Genomic DNA, 22,853 nt, shown 5'->3' with positions numbered 1-22,853 from the left:
GTTGGGGTGGGAGCTGGTGAGTGCATCAGCATTATGGAGATGTCAGGGTGCCTGAGAGAAACAGAAGCTAATTCACAGCTCCAATGTGACTGGTTTGATAGAGCCAGAAAGCAATGAATACAGCATTTGTTCTGCTAACCTAATAGGTGTAGTCAGCTGCCTCAGTGATGGGCTCCTGTATCTGTCAGAGGGTAAATTGCTTTGAGAATTGGGAGGCCATGTGCTGCTTTTTGGAAGTTCACAAGTCAAGCTGATCAATTTCCAGGTGGAAATCAAATCTTTGTTCTTGTGGATAAAAATGTTTCTCTGCAGCAGTGTTTCCTCCTAACTACTTAGAGACAAACACTGCTCCTAATGGTGTGAAACAGAAACTCAAACTCCAGACCCTGGAGCAGGTCTACTCTAATGGCAGTAGGTGAAGCAGCAGTAGGCAAAGCAGCGTCCCTTACATTTCCATTGTCCTTCCTTCCAAATCCAGTGAAAAGTATCCAATGCAGTCAGGGGGATAAGGGGCTCACCTCCCACATCAATCAGGTTAGTGAAGACTTAGACAAGAGGTGTGTGGAAGAGCTCAAAGTAAGAGCTGTAAACAGCAGGATAGGTGATGGGCCAGCAATCTCCCACTGCCTTGTCCTTTCCAGGCTGCTTATTTCCTCAAATGTGAGCTTCCAGGGACAGGGACTGTATCTTTTTTGTATATCTAGAACACCCCAACATATTATGTGCACCATCACTATAGAAAAAAATCCCCCCCCAAATAATAATAGATTTTCTCATGAAATCCAAAAGGGAGATACAGTATATATATTTCCATTCAGCCACTAGATGTCTCAGTTACTCTACAAAGGAAAGTGAATTTTTCCTTTTGCAAAGAGTTGTTTCCCAAGTAGGTGCTTGATACAGGGAGCCTGAGCTGTTTGGAAACCCAGCTACCCTGAGCCAGCCCAGTCCTGTTGCACATCCTACCTTACACAAGCGTTTCTTTGCTGATGATCCCCCCTTGTTAACAAGCAAAGCTGTGAATCCAGTGTTGGATTTTGTGCGACATCATAATGCTCATGCATTTCTCAAGGACTTTTCATCCTGGAGGACCTCAGACCACTTTACAGATGTAATGAACTAGAATCTAGGGCACACACTGGGATCCTTGTCCTGCAATTACAGTGCAGCCACCTGAAGTTATCTTTGTTTATGCAAGGTTTGTCCATTACACTTACAAATTAACAAGCCAGAGTGACACACACTGTAGGGCTTTATAGGAATTAGCTAATTACCAGTAGTTAATTCTACCACTAACCACTGGGAAGTACAAACTGGAGATGTGCCAGGAAGCTGGAGAAAGACAAAGATTGTACTTTCCTCAGAAAAAGAAAAACCAGGTTCCAGCAATCACCTGGGTTCTGATCTCACTCCCACTAGTGACTTCTTCTATTACTCTAGTACATTGCATTGGGCTGGGGACTTCACAGACACATGGCAAGACAAGGCAGATAGAATCATAGAAAGTTAGGGTTGGAAGGGACCTCAGGAAATCATGCTCAAAGAGCTGTCAATGCAAGATGGAACAAAGGCAACACAACAATCTATCAAACAGAGGCTGGGTACAGGAGCAAAAAGGGAGTGGTGCTAAGAATACACGATTGTGTAATTTGCTTCATGCAAACTTAACAGGCTTACAGTGACGCAATGCAGTCTTTTCATGCCACAAAATTCCTAAGACCATTATCAGCTGGAGAAGTCCAGTGGGCATCATAGTAGGCGTAGGTTTTGAAGGGTGATTTGGAGAAAGAGAGGAGAAAAGCCTCCTTGAGAGCATCCAGCTCTAGCAGGGAGGCATGGGAGAAGTCATGGAGGTGTTTATCGGAGAGGTGGCCAAAAGGAGAGTGGAAGAAGGTGATCAGAGTAGACAGTGGGGGCAACATATCAAGATAGTAGTATAACTGGGGTGGGGGCGGGGGAGGGCATCCAGAACAGCAACCTTTGGACCTGCCTTTCTGGGAGGAGTATAAATATAGCCACTGCCACAGTAGCAGCTGGTCACAGTGCTTCCTTTGGCATCACAACAGCTGCCATTGCCCTGTGCGCCACAGCTACCCAAGGCATGGAGCTGCCCTGCTACACCTCTGTGTGAAGATAAAAGAATACATACGCAGGGGTGTGCAGACCTGTGTAGGGTTTTCTGGGTGAGGACAAATAGCTGGAATGTGCTGTAGAGAAAGTGGAGCCAGTGAGTTTCCAGGGCCAAGAAGACAATCTTAGCAGCAGTGTTTTAAACAGACTGAGGCTGGTACAGTGGATGCCAGGCAGGTCTGAGAGGATGAGATTACAGTAATGAAGGTAGGAAGCTCTGAGAACCTACAGTAAAGTGACAGTGGTGCCAATAGTTACACTAACGTCATTCCACTGACTTCTGTGCAGTTACTCTGGATTTGCACCAGAGCCACCTCAGCCCATGTTCATCTACTTTCAATATCTGGAAACATATGGAATAAATAGGCACTTTTCCACAACTAGTGGGCAATGGAGCCAGGAGCAATAAACAATACTGTGGGGTTTTGAAGAGCAAATCATGTCAGACAAAATTGATTAATTGGGTGTTTTAAATTTGGAGAACAAACAGGATCTGATCATTTTCTGCTCAGAGGAAGTGAAGGTCATAGCATTGCCCTTAGCACAGTGGAGTCCGGCAGAGGCTGTCATTCAAATTCTCACGCCCCTTGAGGAATTAACCCATGAGATAAGTTTGGGAGACATGTGTGTCTTACATGGTGCCAGCTGTCAGGGTTCTGATGGGCCATCTCAACAACAAGGTGCCAGCCCAAGGCATCTGGGACACTAAAAAGGGAATTTTAAATTCTGTAGCTGACTCCACAATGCAGCAACAAGGTAAGCTGAGGGCAGGGTCTATACTCTAAGCTCTTTATGCTCAGCTCTGAATCTCACCAAACCTGGCAAACACAGGATGCCTGGAGAACACCAGGAAAGAAATATCAAAAAAGAACAGAGTGAGAGAGAATTTGTCATCCAGTCACCCAGGAGAGAAGCCCAGGTGGAATATTGAAGCATGGCGAACAGACTCGTGGCCTCTGTCAAAGTACAAATACTAGTAATACAGAGAGAGCGCTGTCTTTCATTAATCATAGAGAAGTAGGGATGGAAGGGACCTCAAGAGATCATCCAGCCCAACCTTAAGACCACTATTTCCCCCCAGGGGGGATCTGTTCTGGAGGCAGAAGTACAATTCTACGAGGCTTGGACGTTTCCTAGAACTAGCTTTGCCATTCCCTGGAGCACTGGCCAACAGAGCTCCCTCTAAGAAGCGTTTGTTGTTAAGGATGAAACAAAAGTACCAGCTGCTACTGAAACGTGAAACCTTGTGCTAGTGAATGGCAATTTGCTTATGGCTGATTTCATGTGCTACTGGTTATGATTTTTAATTCTCCAACTGTTTTTTCCTGTGGTTGCTCATATCTGTTGTACCAGGATATGTCTGCAGTACCCTTACAGCACAACTTCTGCCAAAAACATTTTTCTGGCCTATATCACCCCCACTTTGGATTCATCCACCAGGTCTCAGTTTCTATGACATCTAAGTCAAGACCTCAGCATCAAGATCCTTTGTGACTCTGACCTCCCTACTCATCCAGCCTTTCTTCTTACCATACCACCTCTTTGGCTACAAATCAGCCTCAATGAGCCATCTGTATGTTTATACTCAATTCTCTTATTGCCTTTTCCAATGCTGCCCCTGGCACATGGAATACTCAACCCTGAAGGGATGTGCAAGGTGACCCCCCACCCTTCAGATTTCTGGTTCAAGACCCTTTCTACTAAGCAAAGATGGTGAGAGAAAGAGATCTTCGGTATTTCTTTGTTCAAAATACACACACTTAAACATTCAGAACCATCATCTTGTACACATACGAACCAGTCGAACCAACTGATCTTGCTACTATTACTCTTTGTTTCTCTCCCCTGCCATCCTTTGTTTGTTATATTCATTATCCTCCTTGTTTCAATTGTGGTTGTAAGCTCTTTGGGGACAAAGGCCTTTTGCCTATCATGCAAAACACAATGAGGCCTGACCCTAATAGTGACCCATGAGTGCACTATGGTACTGCTGCTGCCACTATATTTAAAGGGCTTATCAACAATATTTTACTTCCAGCATTTATTATCTACTACCACTTTAAAAACTAACTTGTATTTTGTCGCTGCCCATTTCTATTTTAGCTTTTCAGACTCTGAAGTATTCCTCACAGATGCACTCAGCTGGTGCATGGATCTAGTGAATAAGCAAGTCTTTCCATTCAAATTCAGGCTAAGGGTTTCCTGTTTGATACAAATTGTATAGAGTGCGTTATTACCCAGATTAATAGCTGCAGTCTGACAAAGTGCTTTGCTTTTTGTTTTTGCCTTTTTTTTGTGGCTGATGTGCTTGAAAACAGAACGGTCTGATGGAAATTTTCTCTATGCCTTTAAGAAAGTGCGCCGCGAAGCTGGTGGGAGCTACTGGAAATAGGAAGGGTATCTTGTTTTCAGGATAAACATGGGAGAAATAACATCACCTGCCTCTGGCCTTTTAACTACTTATATTCAGCTCACAGTGTCCTTGCAAACAGGGCTATATGAGAACTTTGGGAACATAGAGTCTTACAGCAGATAATCCTAAAATTATTTTCCATATGGTTGGGAGGGAGTAAAACCCTGTCCAGAGATTGTTTAACCCAAGTTATAAAGATTACATCCTACAGCCAACAGAAATCTAATTCGCTGCAAGTGTTATGTTTAAAGATGAAGATGCTGGGGGAGATTTTCAAAAGCGTGAAGGGTATGTTTACATGGCAAAGTGCAGCACAGAGACCTGAGCTAGTTCTGAATGAGCTAACGTCATCGGCTTCCCAGCAAGGCTAATTAGCCTGCATGAAGCTCCACGCAAACAGAGAATAGAGCAGAAGTAGGGCTGGAGGGCACCTCAGGAGGACTTCTAGCTCAGCCCCCTACTCAAAGAAGGATCATTTCTTCTAAACCATCCTCAAAAAGTATCTGTCTAACCTGATTTTAAAAGTTTTGGGAACAACCCTCACACATGGTTATGCTGCTCCTGGGACATGGGCTAGCCTATTCATAGCTGCAGGGCACTGTATTCTGCTCTGTAGTTGTGCTCAAGGGGCCTAACAGGTACCCTGATCCCTTTGAAAATTGTCAACAGAAGCTGTCCACCAAACTTCCACTTGTGCTTTGGAAATTCTCAACCAATATGCCTGGACTAGGGCTATGTTAAAAAAACCCAGAGTGCTGCAGAGCACAGGATCCTCCAAGTACAGTCTGAGCAGTGGCAGCCCAAGAGTGGAAAAGGAGCTCCCTTGAACCCTAGCTCTCTCTGCCCTGTTCATTTCTAGCACCATTCAAAGGGGCTCATTCTTTTTCTCCCTATCTTCCTCTGCTCATTGGCAGCTACAAGCAGCTTTCAGTCTGCACCTGCAGCTGAGCACAGTGCATGGAGGCTTGCTAGAGAGAGGCAGGCATGATGGAAGAATGAAGAGGCTGGGTATCATGTCTGGATTTCCTAATAAAATCATCATGCTGTGCCTGGGCTCACTGAGCTACCCTCTGATCTCAGTGTCTTACCACCTTTATCTTTCCCTTCTTCCCTTTTTCAGCCATTTCTCTTTCCTTCTTGTTGTGTTACATCTGGAGTTAGATTGGGCGCTCCTGGGGTTGGGTGCTTGACCTTTGCTTTATCCAATGAAGTGTCCAGCAAAACAAACCTGGAATCACAATCATGTGGGTTTTATACTGTGGATTTTACAGTCTGACTTGGAAACCAGCCTGCTTGGCTTGGGTTTTACACAGTCAGATGTCAGAGAACCTGCCAAAGGACTGTCAACAAAGAGGAAAAACAAAGGGCAACAAATGAGGTGGGGGCAGTGTCTAGTGCTGGTGAGTAGCTGTGGTATTAGGTTTGGTCTGATTGAACATCTTCAATAATGCTCTGGAATGGAGGTTAAGGACATTTGCGGGTGATATTGAAGGGGAAGCAAACCATAGTGAGGATGGGTTTATACATTCCCCCTCTCAGGAACGCTCTACATTTCTATGGTGCGCCTAAAGAATAGTCAACGGAGGGGCTGACTGCTCTTGTGAGCCTTGTCCAGAGGGACAGAACCCTCCACACTTGACCCTTGCCCTGCTGAATAGATACACCTTCAGCTCCTAGAGTGGCACCACCCCGCATTTGCCCAGCCTCTAGGGAGGGCACTCTGCAGTTGCAGTGCAGTAGGGAGAGAGAAGGGAAAATATCTCTCCCCAAGGACTGAAGAGCTTAGGGCATGAACATAACAGCATGAATCTGCGGCCTCCCATCCTGTCTGGTAGGGAACTGTCTTTAAGGAGTCTTCTAAGAGTATCTCTAGTAGTGGGGCTCCGCATTTCCTATAGAGCAAGGCTACAAACTATGAGCCTCCCTGCAGAAATCTCCAGCCTCCCATGTACCAAAATTCCCAGAGACCCATGCAGCTCCTGGACAGCTGGCAGGGTCTAGGATACAGCCCCATAGACTCTTCATCGAGGAAGAAGTACAGGCTCCCCAAAGGAAAAGCTGGGAAGAAATTTCAGCAAGAGAGCCACCTCTTTGCTCTAAGCCCTGTGGTAAAGGACAAGTGTACCTTGAGACATCTGTAAAGATTCCAACATCCTTTGGACACTAGGGCCCAATCCCACAAAACACCAAAGTAAGCAGAGGCATAACAATGCAGCCAGGTACCCAGGGCAGCTGTGGCACAGGGGCAGCTGCAACTTTTAGCTGCCACTAGGTTGCTCACATGATCATGAAACTGCAGTGGCTGTGGGTATTTTTTGCCCCACTTGTCCCCCCAAAATGGTGCCCAAGTTGGCTGTCCCAATCACCCTGCCCTAATTACATTACTCTAAGCAGGTGTCACATCATAAACACACAAGCAGCCCCTTGGAAATCTTTCTAAACTGCTTGTGTACTTCAAACTATGCCTGCGCTTCTCTTGGGACTTGATTAGGTAGATCAGTGGTCTGCATCTCCATTCAAAAATTTTTAGGGGTCCACAAATGAAAAAAGGTTGAAAACCACTGAGGTAGATAAGAATCCCCAAACACACACTATTACATTTTCTCCCCCTTGTGAGGTGAGTCCAGTAAGCTTTAGTACTAGAACTGGGTACCATTTTTGCAGGTAAATGGTGTATTTACAGGAAAATGCAGCCTCAGGGCAAATGGAGAGAATACTGCCAGCCAAACAAAGCCCAAAAGAAAAATTAATAATGAAAAAAGTCAAAATATTTTATTAAGAAAACAAGCTTTACTTTTAAACTATGGAATAAAAGACATGCAAAAGCTAAATATGATGCTGTCTTTCAGGTTGGATGGAACATTTTGTCCAGCTCCAAATTATTATTTTTTTTATTAATGACTGTTCCATTTTAGTAAGAAATAACAGAAAAAAGTCACTTTGGATTGCCTTAATTGAGTATTTTTTTTCAGGGGTTCTGCCACTGACCTAAAGAAATCAGCTGTTTATACAGTCCTGCTAATCATCTCAACTTTGCCACTGGGGAAACCAAAGCACAGAGAGGTTAAGGGACTTGCCCAAAGCACACTGCAAGTAAGTCACAGGGAGAAGATATGAATCTGTGTCTTCTGCTTCCTAATTCCATTCTAAAGCCATGAAAGCTTTAGTCCCTGCATCTACAAGGTCTGAATATATGCAGAAAAAGAGCAAAATAAGGTTCAGTTTGGGATAATGTTTAATGAAAACATTCCCCAAAAATAGGCTCAGTGTTGGAGCTGGAACTAAAGCACGAATGGCTGAGAGAGACAATGGGGGAGCAGACAGCAAACAACACAGAAGTCAGCAGGTGGTATAAGCACAGAAAGACCAAAGCAGCTTGTGGATGCTCACCCCAAGGTCTAACGTGCTGGAGGAAGGAAAGCATGTATCCCTGGAATAAACCTATCTGGGATGCCATTACCCATCTCTAGGGAGAGGTTGACAACTGGAAAGAGCAATGACAAGTTAGGAAAGCCCTGGGAAGGAAAGACTGAAGGAGCAAACAATAACATGTTTACAGCTTTTGGAAGGGTGTAAACTCTAGGGAAGGAAAAGGGTAATTTACGGCAGTGCAGAAAAGGGTGCAACATGGAGGGATGAGAGTATTGAGGTAGAATATAGTCCCTTGTGAAATGACCATGAGCATTTCCCATAGGATGTGCGCTCATCTCCAAGGAGCCAAAGGGCAGTTACGTTCCTTGGACATTCACCACTAGCCTGGAGAAAATGGTAGAGAATACCCCATGAGGAATGTGCCAGCCCCAGGTCCCAGGAGAGAGGCAAGATAAGCTAACAGGTTGCTTCAGCTTCTGAGATTCCATCCCAGAGATTCAGGCAGACATCCCCTTCATTACACAGATTTCTGACAGCCTTTCAGTTTAAGCTTTCCTGGACAGAGTCTGGTTTTTTCACAAGAGACCAAGCCCTGCTAAAATGCTGAACTATTCCACTACAGGGCATCAAGGCTGGACAGGGCTGAGTCTTTATAGAAATGGTCTCAAGGGGCAAGGACCTGGAGAGAATATAAAAGGGATACCAATAGTAGATTTTTCAGAGGATGCCTGGCTCTTCTGCCCAGAAGATGTCAAAGTCTGAAGACTGGGATGCAAACAGAGAGGGACAGTGGTACCCAAGCATGACACCATGCTGCACAATCCCAGGCTGAAGCTGCAGTGAAGTACTCTTTAATAACCATGTTTACTCCCTGCAGAAGCAGGAAGTTAAAGTGAAAGGGATTTAGCTCCCAAAGGCAGTAAATCTGCCAGTTATCTTCATTGCACAAGAAACTTTTGCTAGATAAATGCAGCAACAACATATTTGATTGGCCAATTCCTCCTCCTGCCAAGAAATAAAGTAGCCATCTATTACCCTCTAGAGACAAAGTGTCTTTTCCTGTGCAAGTCAGCTAGTCTCAGATCCAGTTCCACTTACCCCTATCATTTACCTCACACCATCGATCTCCGCTCAGTGTTCTTTCGGAGATGAGATGTCTGTTGGTGACAGATTCTGCACTCAGTAGACGGAAATTTAGTTTTTAGAAGCTAAGCAAGCAGCTTAGTAAAGTGGATGTGGAGAACAGCAGGTGCTTGTATGAAACCTGCAGTGGCCTAGGAAAATGAATTATAAACCAGAAGCTGCTCAGACACAAAAGGCACTTTCATTCCCCTTAAACCATTTGAAACTCTGAACACTTCTCTCTTCTCCCACAGCCCCTGCCCAAGAGCTGATTGGACTCTGCAACCCTAGATTCAAAGGGGATTGATATGCATACATGTAGAACGGACCTGCCTCCTGGCAGTCATTCTGTTGCTACAATTAACCAACAAAAGTAATGTTTTTTTCTGACCTATTCAAGTTCTTAAACCATGTCACCCATGGTGGTGGCTGAGTGCCTTCCACAGACACACAGACTGATGTGACTAGCATCTCTCATACTCTCAGTTCTTTTAGCATTTAATGCATGAAAATAAATTCCAAACTTTAGCACAATGTCAGCATACAAAGAGAAGCCTACGTAGCCATTCTCATTTCAGCTGCCTCAGGTTCACTGGTCAGGTTGAGAGGTGCCATGGGCGATTTCTCTGAAATGCTGGGGTCAAAACTTTTACTAAATCCTAACACTCTCTCTACCCCAGAAATTATCATCTGCCAGTTCTGTCCCTGCTATTGTTTAAACACAGCTGGGGATTGCCCTGGATAAGAGAAGTCCAGCGATGGTCCTTACCTGAGAAATGAAGAATTCCTCACCCGCTAAATTGGAGAGAAGGTAACAGGAGAAAACACGGGCCAGGCATGATTCTGGCTAGGAACAGTCCTTCCCTTGGAAGAGTTCCAGGCTCTTCCCCTCCGAAGGACTCTGCAGCTGCTTTGCTCAGAAGCCTCAGGTAGTCGGTGACAGCACCAGGTATGGTAGCAGGGAATAGTGCCTCCACGTAGCCAGAGACCGCACTGGGGATGTGCAGCAGCACAGCCAGAAACAGGACTGGAGATGTGCAGCACAGCCCTCTAGCTGCAGCAAAACCTTACTTCACTTTTGTGTCAGGAGACCCTGGCGTTCTCTCTCTCATGCTCTAGCTACGGTCTGATCAGCTGCAAACATTCCCTAATGAGAGCTGCACATTGAAATCATCCCCGTATTATGGCTGCTTCCCATGAAGGTTTTCCTGCTAATTCGGATAATGAGTCAGAAACTCTGCCTTTTTCATCCTTTCTGTTCTCGGAATGTCCCTGAGCCCTGCTCTTCCTTCTCCCTCTCCCACAGCGCCCTGGGGATGGAGCCAGTGGGAGGAAAACAAAAAAGAGACATTCTAGGCAGCAAGATTTTTACAGAAAGACAAGCTGGGTTTTGCTGTGCTTGTGATATAAGGCAAGCAGGCCCAGTGCTGGCTCCCAGCATGTTCCCCATTCCAGGGAGCAGGGGCTGGCTCAAGCCACCCAAGAGACCCAGAGCTTGCATTTGGCTATTTTTGTGGGGTGGAAAAACTGAAATCCTGCTTTGTGTCTGATTTATCTGTTAAGCAGCAGATTTTCAACAGCATCAAGCTCTGATTTGGCTCTCATGTGCACAGGTGTACACTGGTACAATTCCAGCTTGCTCAGTGGTGTCCATCCTGATTTACATCAGTGTAAGGTGAGATGAGACGAAAGTCCCTACAGTCCAGCTTTTTCTATGACGCCACCCTCTCTCCTGGTACAGCCCGCAGCTCGTGCTGCTTCCCAAAACCCCAGCAGCTCTTTCCTAGTGCTTCAGACTGGCTCTTTAGCCTCCCACAACCCATTCCCTCACCCCCTCAAACCCTGCCCATGCTGTGACCCCAGCTGCTCAAGCTTCTGTCATGCTGTGCTACATCATTCCTGCAGTGCTTCAGTGCCCCAGATCAGGAGCATAACTGAGTGGGGAGGGAGACCGGGGCAGCAGCCCTGGTTGCCACTTTTGGGGTGGGAGGGAGGGTTGGGGACACAAAAGTAGCTGCTGCTGCAGAGATGGCTGACCAAACTGCCACCATCAGCTGGTGGCAGCTGGCACTGCCCTGCTATGCCTCTGCTCCAAATCACACTGGTTCCACATCACCTCCAGTCTACCAGGGTCTCCCGCACCCCCAGGGGTTCAAGTCTTCCCTTCCTCCCCTCACAATGCTCCCACACCATATCCTTGGTCTACTACTGCCACACCCCTACATTTTTTCCATAGCTTATGGAACCAGTACAGCCAGCCCCCAACAGTTAGATCCTGACTAGCTCCAGCTTACCCAGTAACACTCACACACAGCTAATAAAGGGTAAATAACTCATGATACAGAGCACCAGCCAATGTCAGAGATCAGGTGGGACCAGATGTGCGAGCAGATTATTCCACATCTCCCTGCAGCAGGAGTCTTACAGCTTCCTCACAAAAACTGCTGCTGGCCACCATTGGGGGTAAGGTCCTGGACTAGACGGTCCTCAAATGATCCCATGTGGCATCTCCTCTGTTCAAAGGGGCTCCATCCACACTGCATCCCTGGAGACTTACAGCAATCCTAGGCCACTGAAAAGCCAAACAGCCCTGATTATCTCCCCCTCGGAGGCCCAGTGCCCTGTGCAGAATGTGTTCCCCTGTGAGTGCAGGAGGAAGTCCCGTTCTGGTCTGATTCCACAGGACTTCTGCCTCACAGGTGCCTCACTGACAGGCAGCAGGTTATTTTGCCAGTACAGGCAGCTCCGATGACCTACTTCTCTGGTGCCACTGGAGTTCCAGCCCAGAAAAAGAGGCAAAGGGGCAGTGTCTTATCTACTTAGCCTCATGGAGACAAGATTTGTTTTTTCTGTGGCAGCAGTGTATATCATTTTGCAGGAGCAGAGGGAATGATTGGATTGTGCTGATGAATAAGATGGGAGCAGAGCTCCTTCATTTTCTGAGATCTGGCATTCGTGTCCATAGCAGCATAAACTGACTGTTTCTATCACAGGAAGCCACCTCTGACTGACTGTCAGCTCATTACAGGCTGCAACAAGTGCTTGACTGTGCACATCCTCTGCCAGCGGCAGAAAGTGTGTGTACTGGGGTGGGCACAGTAATCACAAGGCACAACTTCAGACACAGGCCTGTACCCTCAGCAATGGGCTGCCTTCCAGAAAATCTCATATACAGAGCCCAGAGATGTCCCTAATAACAAAACAATCCCCCTGTGGCCTCACACCACCCAGCCCCAGGCAGCGTCAGCAGATGACTCTGCAAAACAGAAATCAAGATTGGCTTGAAGCAAAGGCCCCGTTACAAACTTCCTAGAATCGGTGGGAAGTTTGGAATCTACATTGAGATTTGGCCCCAAACTGACACAGGGCAGAACAAAATGCGGAGCAACAATGAACCAGGCAGGAGGCAGCGGGACTCTCCCTTTGCATAGCTAAGAGCACTGAGTTTTGATGGCAACTGCATTAGCAGGGTGGAAATCCTAGATAAAAATCCTCTGCACATCCACAGGAGCTGCTGGAATCTATGGGCACAGTGTCAGCTGGCACGTGGCGGGGACAGAGTGCCCACTCTTGCTCCTGTTGTTTGCCTCAGTTATCAAAGCCCTCGCTGAACAGTTCAGACAGCGTGTGCTAATTAAAGGTAAACAGAAAGGGCCAGAAATGAACAAAGCCTCCTTATATGCAGCAACCCATTTGCTCATACCATGAGGCCTCTGGAACAACTCTCACAAAGGTTTTATAATACTAGCAGAGTTTAAAGAGTTTTGGGGTTTGGAAATGAATGACCACAAAGTTAGTTGTCACACTCTCCCTCAGCAAACCCCCTACCCCAAACTGCAGCAGAAGGGCAAAGAAAAGGTCGTGAGCCAGATGAACTACCCCGATATGCATCTTGCTAATTCCCTGAAAGCCATCTTGGCTTTGTAGTAGGATAAGCTGCTGAAATGCAAGCGCAACAGAAGAAGAAGGATGGACGGAGGGATTGGAAATCAAACTGGTCACATTACCAAACTGTAATCGTCTGCCACAGCAGCCCCATCAAAATCCCTGCAAGCTGCTTCCGTCAGTTGAGGGCGGCTGCTGTGTCCTTCATACCAGCCACATACAATCGCCGGATTAAAATGCACATGTTGTAATTACCCAGACAGGGTGGGGGATTAGCCCAAACTTCCTACAGATAGGATTTAACAGCAGAGCTGCAGCTCTGTGTCCCCTGGTTTAACAATGATAAGGCAACATTAACATCCTGAATCAAAGTTTCCCTGATCCAGGATGTTTCTTTGATAGAGTCACTGCAGATGTGTGTGTGGGGTAGGGGCAAAAACAGCTTAAGCAGTCTGGGTCTGGGATAACTTTTATGAATGCAATCCAGACGGATACTTTAAAAGAGAGGCAATGCACACAGGATGCACTGTGAGCTTTCCTCATGTGGCTCTGTGCAAAAGGACTGGATAACCTAGTAAAAGTTGGTCCAAAAGGTAGCACATCTGGTGACCTGAGGAAAACCCCCCACATGTCAGAAACATTTTTAATGGAAGAAGCAGAGAAGCAGACTCCAGGAAAGATTGATGCAATAATATATGTCTCCTGCCTTGCTGAACCTTATTATGATATTTATGTACCCAATGGGATGAGTAAAACTGACCCTTTACAGGGGTAGGCAATTATTTTGGGAGGAGGGCCACTTACTGAGTTTTGACAAGCCATCAAGGCCTGCATGACAGGCAGCCAGGGGCAGATAAATATTAATTTTCAAATATTTTTAGGGTCCCTGCAGGCCAGATAGAATGGCCTGGTGGGCCACATCCGGCCCGCGGTTTGCATTTTGCCCACCCCTGCTTTAGAAAGATGCTGAAATAAATGGTCCTCTGTTCTCAGTACAAAGTAGCAAGGGAGACCTCTAGTTGAATGAATGTGACCAAAGGAAATAAGTTCCTCTTGCATTAAATGCTAGCTAATATATTATTGTGTTGTAAGTTATGCCACCTCATACTGCCTCTTGAAAAAAAAACAACTGCCCCAGACATAAAATAAATTAGTAAAAACTTAGGTTTATGTTCAGGAGCTTCCTTGCATTGGAGGAAGAAGTAAATATTATATCAAACATTTAAAGCATCATTGCCAATATGTCCTGGCTTTGCATTCTTCCTTGAACAACAGACACTGCAACAGATAAATATGCCAGGACAAATTTGTTAACATTGCATTATTGACAGCCAAAAACAGATCATTTTTAAACGGGAAGCCTGAATCGCTGCCAGACGTTAACAAGTGGATAGCTCAGCTCAAGGATTTAGCAGCAGTGAGGAAAAAAAACTAAAACGCCTAAAATAATTGGAAGGACTTTACAAAGGTGAGGACTCAGCTGCCTGGTGTCCTCAAAAAGCCAGATAAAGGGAGGAAAGAAAAGATTAAAGGAAAAGGAATCATACTCAAGATGATTGTGCAAAAGAATTTCAAACGGCATTAAAAACTCCACTCAGCCAGCAGGATTAAACTGAACCCAGGACACATCAAATAGGGCCTGATTTTCAAAAGAGCTTAGCACCCACTGAGTGGTTCAAAATAAGTGGCCATGGTTTAAAATATATATTTATTATGGTCTGGAGAGGTTCAGGGAATGCTGAACTGATAGGGCTGGTATTTGGAGTCGATAACAAATTATGAGGCGAGTCAAACCTAGAGAAGTCTAGAGAGGTTCAGAGGGATGAACCAAAGCTACCATAATGAATTGGGCAGCATAATGGGAGATGAAATTCAGTGTGCACAAGTGAAAGGTAATGCACATGGAAGAAATATCTTGGATTCTGCATATACACCATTGAGTTTTAAATTAATTGTAATCATTTAGGAGAAAAGATGTGGGTGTCACTGTGGATGGCACAGGGAAAACCATCTGTTTAATGCACAGTGGTGGCCAAAAAACAAATTTAGTTTTAAGTTGTTTTAAAAACAGAAAGAAAATAGCGGTGTCATTGTTACAGAGGCACCAAAATTGACTCCACAATTTGGGTAAGTTGAGATTTGCATTTAGAAGAAGTATTCAATCTCTTCGCTGCTGTGAAAAATACAGCATAATATCTTTTGCATGTAGAATGGCATTTCCATTAATTTATAAGAAACCACTAGTTTAGGAGTTAAACTGAGGTCCTTTAAAAATGTTTGTACTCAAAAATGTTTTTTACCAAACCCTATTATGCCTCCAATACCTCCAGTAACAAAATAAAATAAACTGATCAAACCGGCTGTATAGTTAAAGTTCACTAAATTTTCCACATGCATCCAATATCTGAATATTTTTTCTTTTTAGATTAATATAATTTTCTCCATATTCTTCATGACTGAAAATGTCTCATTCTGCAGTGGCTGAAGGACACAGTGTTTTGCTACACAGAAATAACTATTTTTTTGCAAAATGCCCCGTTTCCCACTGCTTTCAGTGGAATGGAAATCACAGCAGCTGTATAGTGGTGGCCCTTTTGAAAAGCGTCTCTCTCCTGCTTTGTTGTCCAGGGATGGATGGTATTTTCAGAGGCAAAACAAGGCAGCCAGGCATCCAAGGTAGCTGTGACACATGGGGGCAGTGGTGACTTTTGGCTGCTGTCATGTGGCTCAATTGTGTGACCATGGCAGCAGCTGTTTTTTTCCATTTCTCCCAAGCCAGTACTTGTGGTCATGAATGACGTGTGCCCCTAGAGGCTGGGGGGCAGGGGAGAGGGCAGGGGGCACGGTGACTGCCCACCAACAGCAGCGGCAGTGTCGGCGGTGAGCTCCCACAGGCAGCCATGGTGGTGTCAGTGGTGGGGCAGGCCAAGCAGGGAGCTCCTGCAGGCAGCTGCAGCGGTGTGGTAAGTGCTGACCGGTGGTCTGTGACCACACGCAGATGTTGCCAGTGGCGGCAGCAGTGGCCAGTGGAGATTGGGAACCATCCACAGATGCTGCCGGCAGTGTTGGCGGTGAAGAGTGGGGGGCAGTGAGCGGTGACTGCCTGCAGGCACCGCTGCCAGTATCAGTAGCGCTTTTCGCAGGGGGTGCACTGCCAATCTCAGGGGGTGAATGTGCACTCGCGTTCACTCCCTACTTGTCACCAATGCCTGTGGTGGCTGCCCCAGTTGCTACATCCTAGTTACACTACTGAGTGTCTCTGCCTTCTTGAAGCATGGGGTACTAAATATCTTACTTGTGGGAAATTGTAGCATCAGTCCCACTGGGAATTAGGGGACTGAAAGGGGAAAGATGCAAACTTTCAGTTCCAATATCTTTTCAAAAGTCATCCACTACATCAGATCTTGTTAACAGGCCGGGAGAGAGGGGGAAATTACTGTGCATGTGGGTGCACATGTGTATGCAGGATAGTACGGGGAGTGGTTAGGAAGGAGGAAGAAACTTGTGTGCATGTGCCTGTGGCTAGGGACAGACATTACACATAAACCAGTTTATGTAATCAGATGTAACAGAACAGAACAAAACTGGTTTATATCTGTTCAGCGCACATAACCCAGTTTGAAAATGGCTGAAACCAGTTTGAGATAAATCTGGTTGAATGTAGGATCAGACTTAACTGATTTGATTAAAACCAGTTTATGCAATGTCTGTCCCAGACCACATGCTGGTTTAAGATAAACCAGACTCCCCCAGCATCCCGGCATGCTGTCTGGGCTGGGCAGGGCTCTCTGCTCCACAACAGAGCTGGCCCCTTCCCACTGCTCTCTGGCTACAGCTCCAGCAGAGACTGCAGGTACAGCAGGGTCTGGCCCCTGCCCTACCCCCACTTTGCTGCTTGCCGCTCAAGCAGGAATCCCCACCCCCTCCCATAGCACAGACCCCAGCCCTACGGACCCTAGGCATGTGATATGCTAGCTAATGCTGAGAGATGTCTGTGTGGGCATGTCTCCAATTTCACTGGGTCAGGCAGACAGAACAGTGACTACTTAGGGCTTTTTAAGCTAATCAACAGGTCAGCTATTAAGCTGTCAGCCCCCCGGGGAGCCACGTGACCGGAGCCTTGTGAACAGGATGTACAAACAAGAGTGCTTCTAGGCCCGACACATCAGTTAGCATGGGAGTTCATGCAGGAGGGCTAGCGGAAGGGCTTGAGGCCCTGCCAATGAGCACTAGGGAAGGTAGTCACAGCAGTAGCCACAGTACCAGTGGTACAATGTGGATGGCCACACGCTGCACCCTGAGGGTCCCCTTGGAGTCTGAGACCTCCCTGTCTGGCATTTCTGAGGTCTCCACCCAGACAAAACCCATGGTTCTGGGCTCCACGCAGACGGAGCCTCTGGCTCTCAGCTGTGGGGGCTGCCTGCATGATTCCAGGCACATGGGACTGGGAGCATGCCCACCTCCCCTAGCAAAGTTTGCTCTACTTTGGAGTCTCGGGGGTGCCAGATAGAGGAGCTCCAGACTGCAGTCCAGAGACTGTGTGCCATCAGGGACGGTGAGCAGGAGATAGACTCCTACTGCCAGGCCCTTGACCCCCTGGAGTCCGAGGGTAGACCAAGGTCACCTTCCAGGACAAGGGAGGGCTCGAGGATCTCCCACACTGTCCAGCCAGGAGGTTGGACCAAGGTGGTTAACAGCCCCAAGGCCCGCTGCACCAGGATCCCCTCCCCTCCGGTGCTTTGTAACAAGTATGAACCTCTTGCAGCCCCAGTAGAACCTGCAGAGCTGCCAGATCCTGCAGGCAAGGGAAGACCACTCACAGCTACTGTCCCTGCTCTCCCTAAGGCCACAGATAGAGCGCTCGTTGTGGGAGACTCCCTCCTGTGGGGAACTGAGGGCCCAATCTGCTGCCCCGACCCCTTAGCTTGGGAGGTCTGCTGCCTCCTGGGAGCTTGTATCCGGGATGTAGTGGAGAGGATCAGAAGTGGGCCCACTGACCACTACCCTATGCTCCTTATCCAGGTGGGCACAAATGACATAGCTCGGAGCAATCCCAGCCAGGTCATGAGAGGCTACAGGGCTTTGGAGGTTGGGGGCACCGGTGGTGTTTTCCTCGATCCTCCCGGTTTCAGGCTATGGGCTGAGGAGGGAGAGGAGGATTGAGGTAATCAACCAAAGACCGTGGCATTGGTGTCATCATGAAGGCTTTGGCTTCCACGATCACAGTCTGCTCTTTGGTGAGAGAGGCAGTGGTCTGCTGGGAAGAGACGGCCTCCACCTCACTGCCCTGAGGAGGAAGCTCTTCTCAGCCAGAATGGCTGACCTGCTCAACCGGGCTTAGTACTAAGCCCACCGGGAGATGTGGGGACTACTGCCACAGCAAGCCCACTGGGCAACTTTTGCAAAACCAGCAGGCTAAGGCACTCAAGAGAATCCACCCCTACCCCAGCCCTGGAATGATGAGTAAGACTAGGGCCTCCAATGGGATACTTATGTGCCTGTACACCAATGCCAGGAGCTTGGGAACAAACAGGAGGAACTGGTCTTCCTGCTAAACAAGAATGACTATTATCTCATAGGAATAATGGAGACCTGGTGGGACTCCACCTACGACTGGGCCACAGGTATACCCTGTACAGGAGAGATCATGCAGATAAAAGGGGCAGAGGTGTAGGTATCTATGTCAAGGAAAGCTACATATCCCTACAAGCCAATATTGACACCCAGGGTGGATGACTGGAGACCCTCTGAGTTAAAATCCATGGTGAACATGGAACAGGGGACACAATGGTAGGAGTCTACTACAGACCTCCTAATCAGGATCAAGAGATCAACCAGGAATTCACCAAGAAACCGACTGAGGCTGCACACTCCTGGTGCATGGTTGTCATGGGAGGCTTCAACTACCCAGACATCTAGTGGGAAGAGCACTCATCCAAATCTGAATGGTTGCAAAGCTTTCTCATGTGCGTGGACAAGCTCTATCTGACTCCAGAAGTCTATGGACTGACAAGAAGCAAAGCGCTGCTCGACCTGGTACTGGTGAAGGGGGATGATCTAGTCAGCGACCTAATGACCAAAGGGAAGCTGGGAGACAGTGACCATGAGTTGATCACTTTCACTATCCACCGTAAAGCTGGCAAGTCAATCAGCAATGCAGAAGTCCTCGACTTCAGGAAAGCTGATTTTGACAAGCTCAGGAGGGTTGTTGGCAAGGCCCTAAGGGACCACAACTCGAAAAGGAGGGGAGTTCAGGATGAGTGATTGTTCCTCAAGGCAGCAGTCCTGAAGCACAAGCAATATTTATCCCATCTTGGAGGAAAGCTAGCAAAAGGGCACAGCAGGGAACTTGTTAACCTCCTGTGTCTAAAAAGAAAAACCTATAAAGGATGGAAGACTGGAATCACCTCAAAGAAGTATTCTGTGCTGATCCGGACCTGTAGGGAGCGAACCAGGAAAACCAAGGCTGTGACCGAACTCCAACTGGCCATATGTATCAAAGACAATAAAAAGTCCTTTTTTAGATATGTGGGGAGCTGGAAGAAAAGCAAGGGTACCATTGGACCCCTGCTAAATGAAATAGGACAACTGACAACTGACACCCAGGAAAAAGCCAACCTGCTTAATGGGTATTTTACATCAGTTTTTCACCAACCCCAAGGGACCGCCCTGCTCAATACAGTACGGGACAGCCAGGATGAGAGAGAATTGTTACCCTACATCAATGTAGACCATGTAAAAGAACACCTCGAGAGGCTGAACACCTTCAAGTCAGTTGGCCCAAACAGTTTACACCCCAGGGTACTTAAGGAGCTGGCAGACATCATAGCTCAGCCACTGATCTTTGAGAACTTGTGGCGCTCAGGTAAAGTGCCTGAGATTGGGAGAAGACCAATGTGGTGCCTATCTTCAAGTAAGGGAGGAAAGTAGATCTGGGGAACTACAGACCTATCAGCTTGACCTCTATCCCAGGGAAGATCTTGGAAAAAATTATCAGAGAGACCATTCTTGACAAACTGGCTGATGGCAACATCCTGAGGGATAGCCAGCATAGGTTTGTTGCGGGTAGGTCTTGCCTGACCAATCTCATCTCCTTCTATGACCAAGTGACATATCACCTAGACAAGGGAGAAGAGATTAATGTCATATATCTTGACTTTAAAAAAGCCTTTGATCTGGTGTCTCATGATCTCCTCATGAAAAAATTGGCCAACTGTGGCCTTGGCTATGTCACAGTCCAATGGCTGGGGAATTGGCTCTGAGGTTGGACCCAGAGAGTGGTAATAGATGGAAGGAAATCATTGTGGTGCACCGTGACCAGTGGGGTCCCCCAAGGCTCCGTCCTTGGGCCTATACGCTTTAACATCTTTATCAATGATGTAGACACTGGTATCAGAAGTGGACTGGCTAAGTTCGCCGATGACACCAAACTTTGGGGTAAAGCGTCCAAACCTGAGGATAGGCTGGTGATCCAGGCTGACCTCAACAGGCTCAGAAAATGGGCAGATGAAAACCTGACGGCATTCAACACTGAAAAATGCATGGTACTCCACCTTGGAAAAAAACCCCGCAGCATGCTTATAGGCTCGGCAGTGCTATGCTTGCTAGCACCATGGCCAAAAAGAACTTGGGGGTCATGATTGACCACAAGATGAATATGAGCCACCAATGTGATGTTGCAGCCGGTAAAGTGAGCAAAACTTTGGTTTGCATCCATAGATGCTTCTCTAGCAAATCCCAGGATGTCATCCTCCCGTTGTACTCAGCCTTGGTGAGGCTGCAGCTGGAGTACTGCATCCAATTCTATGCTCCACAATTTAAAAAGGATATGGAAAAGCTTGAGAGAGTCCAGAGGACATCCACGTGTATGATCAGAGGGTAGGAGAACAGGCCCTATGATGACAGGCTGAGAGCAATGGAACTCTTCAGTCTGGAAAAGCGCAGGCTCAGGGGTGATCTGGTGGCTACCTATAAGTAGATAAGGGGTGTACATCAGGATCTGGGGGAATGCCTGTTCACCAGAGCGCCCTAAGGGATGACAAGATCAAATGGTAAAACTCCTCCAAGTCTGTTTCAGGCTGGACATAAGGAAAAACTTCTTTACTATCCGAGCCCCCAAGGCCTGGAATAGACTGCCTCCAGAGGTGGTGCAAGCACCTACTTTGGATTCTTTTAAGAAACATTTGGATGTCTATCTTGCTGGGATCCTTTGAACCTAGCTGACTTCCTCCCCCTGGGGCAGGGGGCTGGACTCAGTGATCTTCCGAGGTCCTTTCTAGCCCTAATGTCAATGAAATCTATGTTTAAGAAGAGTTTGAACTAATGGAGAGAGGCTATTGTTTTGCTGATGGGGTGATAAACACTGTTATCAGTTCCCTGCTGGCTTGCTCACCTGTCACTTTGCTGCAGAGAGTATAAAGAAGGGAGGGAGGTGGAAAAGCTCCATATCATCAACAGGTGCATGCACTGCACACACCACCCACTTGCCTCAGAGTGCTAGCAAGGGGCTGGGGTCTGGCAACACTCCTGCCCCTTGAGCAGCTAGCAGGGAAAAGCCTGGGATGGTGCAGGCAGACCTCCCTAATCAGAGGCCCTGTAGGGGCCTGGCCACATTCCCCCACAGTTCAATACGGTGCAAGGGAAGGGAGGGCTGCTTTAGTGCTCCCCAGTCTGAGGCACTGCAGGCATGTGCCTGAATTTTCTCAGTGCAGAGAGAGTGTCTGTCAGGTTACAAACCGATTCAGCCTAGCCAGGTTAGACTAACCTGCAAAGATAGAATCAATTCAGGCTCAGGTTTTTTGAATGTCTGTCCCTAGCCTGCGTGTGCATATATGCATGCATGTGTGCAGTGAAAGCATGATGGCCAGTACTGTGCATCTGACTGCAATAGCCAGAAGGCTTCTTGCTGCTGGAGGATTTTTTTTGCTAGTGGGATATGTTGGACAGCCAAAGGGAGAGTGAAACCCTGGCCATGTACCAGCACCACTTCTCTGCCCTCCCTGCTGTCAGATTTGAGGCAGGGAGGGTACAGGTTGCAGGGAGAAGGGAGGATGGGGAATGGGAAGGAAAGGCAACCCCCAAACTCCATTCTGGCACCTTCCCATAGGCTCCTGCCCCACTTGCCCACCCACCATTACACTAATGGTATGCCATATGCAGGAGAATGAAAGGGGCAGTGCAAGAAATGGGGAATTTGGAGGGCAGGAGGAATGTGGGGATTGGAGTATATATTCTGGCTGGTTTGTGTTGCTCTGGCAAAGGAAAACAGCTAAAAAACTGGACTGTATGTTCTCACTGCTTTCTGTTACTGTAAAGTGGGAGAAAAAGCAGCCAGAATGTATTTGTGAATCTGACTATAAAAGTTAACATTTTTTAAGATGAAGCAAGATTGGTTCTTCATCTCTTCCAATTAGCATACATATCACAGGATGATATTGGTTTGGATTTCTACTTTAGTCTTCATGTATAAATGTTTAATTAACACCCCCCCCCCAACTGTTGTACTCCATGAGGGGGAAAAATTGAATCTGATTTTAAAAATTAGTTATTCTCATCTGGCTCCACAAGCACTAACATGCCTTATTCATGATCAGATGGTGTTTGCATAGTGTCGCTACATGGCAGAGTTAAGGTTTCTGTTGAAGGAAAAACTTTCAGTTATGAAGAAAAACTGGGAAAAAAAATTGTTGCTAAACCTAAAAATAATCCTTCCTCCTTATGTAGCCCAAGCACAGAATTTCAGTGAGCTCCAACTCTACAGGAAGCTGGAAGGCTCTGTGACAGGAGAAGTTAGGCTTGCCTGGATGCTCTTGCTGTGCGTTTCCACACCTGGATATATTGTGATGCCTCCTGGGTGTATCTCCAACTGCATTAGATCCAGGAGCAGTTGACTCATGAGTAAACACTTCCAGGCAGGCGTTGCATGTGTAGG

The 22,853-nt window shown here is 47.0% G+C and overlaps 1 protein-coding gene across 1 annotated transcript in view; it reads right to left on the bottom strand.

The window, feature by feature from the left end:
- Positions 1-9,082, bottom strand: part of SYNDIG1L (synapse differentiation inducing 1 like) — a 26,029-nt gene extending 16,947 nt beyond the window's left edge. Inside the window, exon 1 of the mRNA XM_014519027.2 lies at positions 9,014-9,082. The gene's annotated coding sequence lies outside the window, so the exon portion shown is untranslated. The remainder of the gene's footprint in view (positions 1-9,013) is intronic.
- Between the last annotated feature and the right edge of the window lie 13,771 nt (positions 9,083-22,853).

The sequence above is a fragment of the Alligator sinensis genome, unplaced genomic scaffold, assembly GCF_000455745.1.
Source record: "Alligator sinensis unplaced genomic scaffold, ASM45574v1 scaffold280_1, whole genome shotgun sequence".
Classification (NCBI taxonomy): Eukaryota; Metazoa; Chordata; order Crocodylia; family Alligatoridae; genus Alligator; species Alligator sinensis.
Note: the sequence above shows the minus strand (reverse complement) of the source record. Positions and strands in the feature narration are given on the sequence as shown.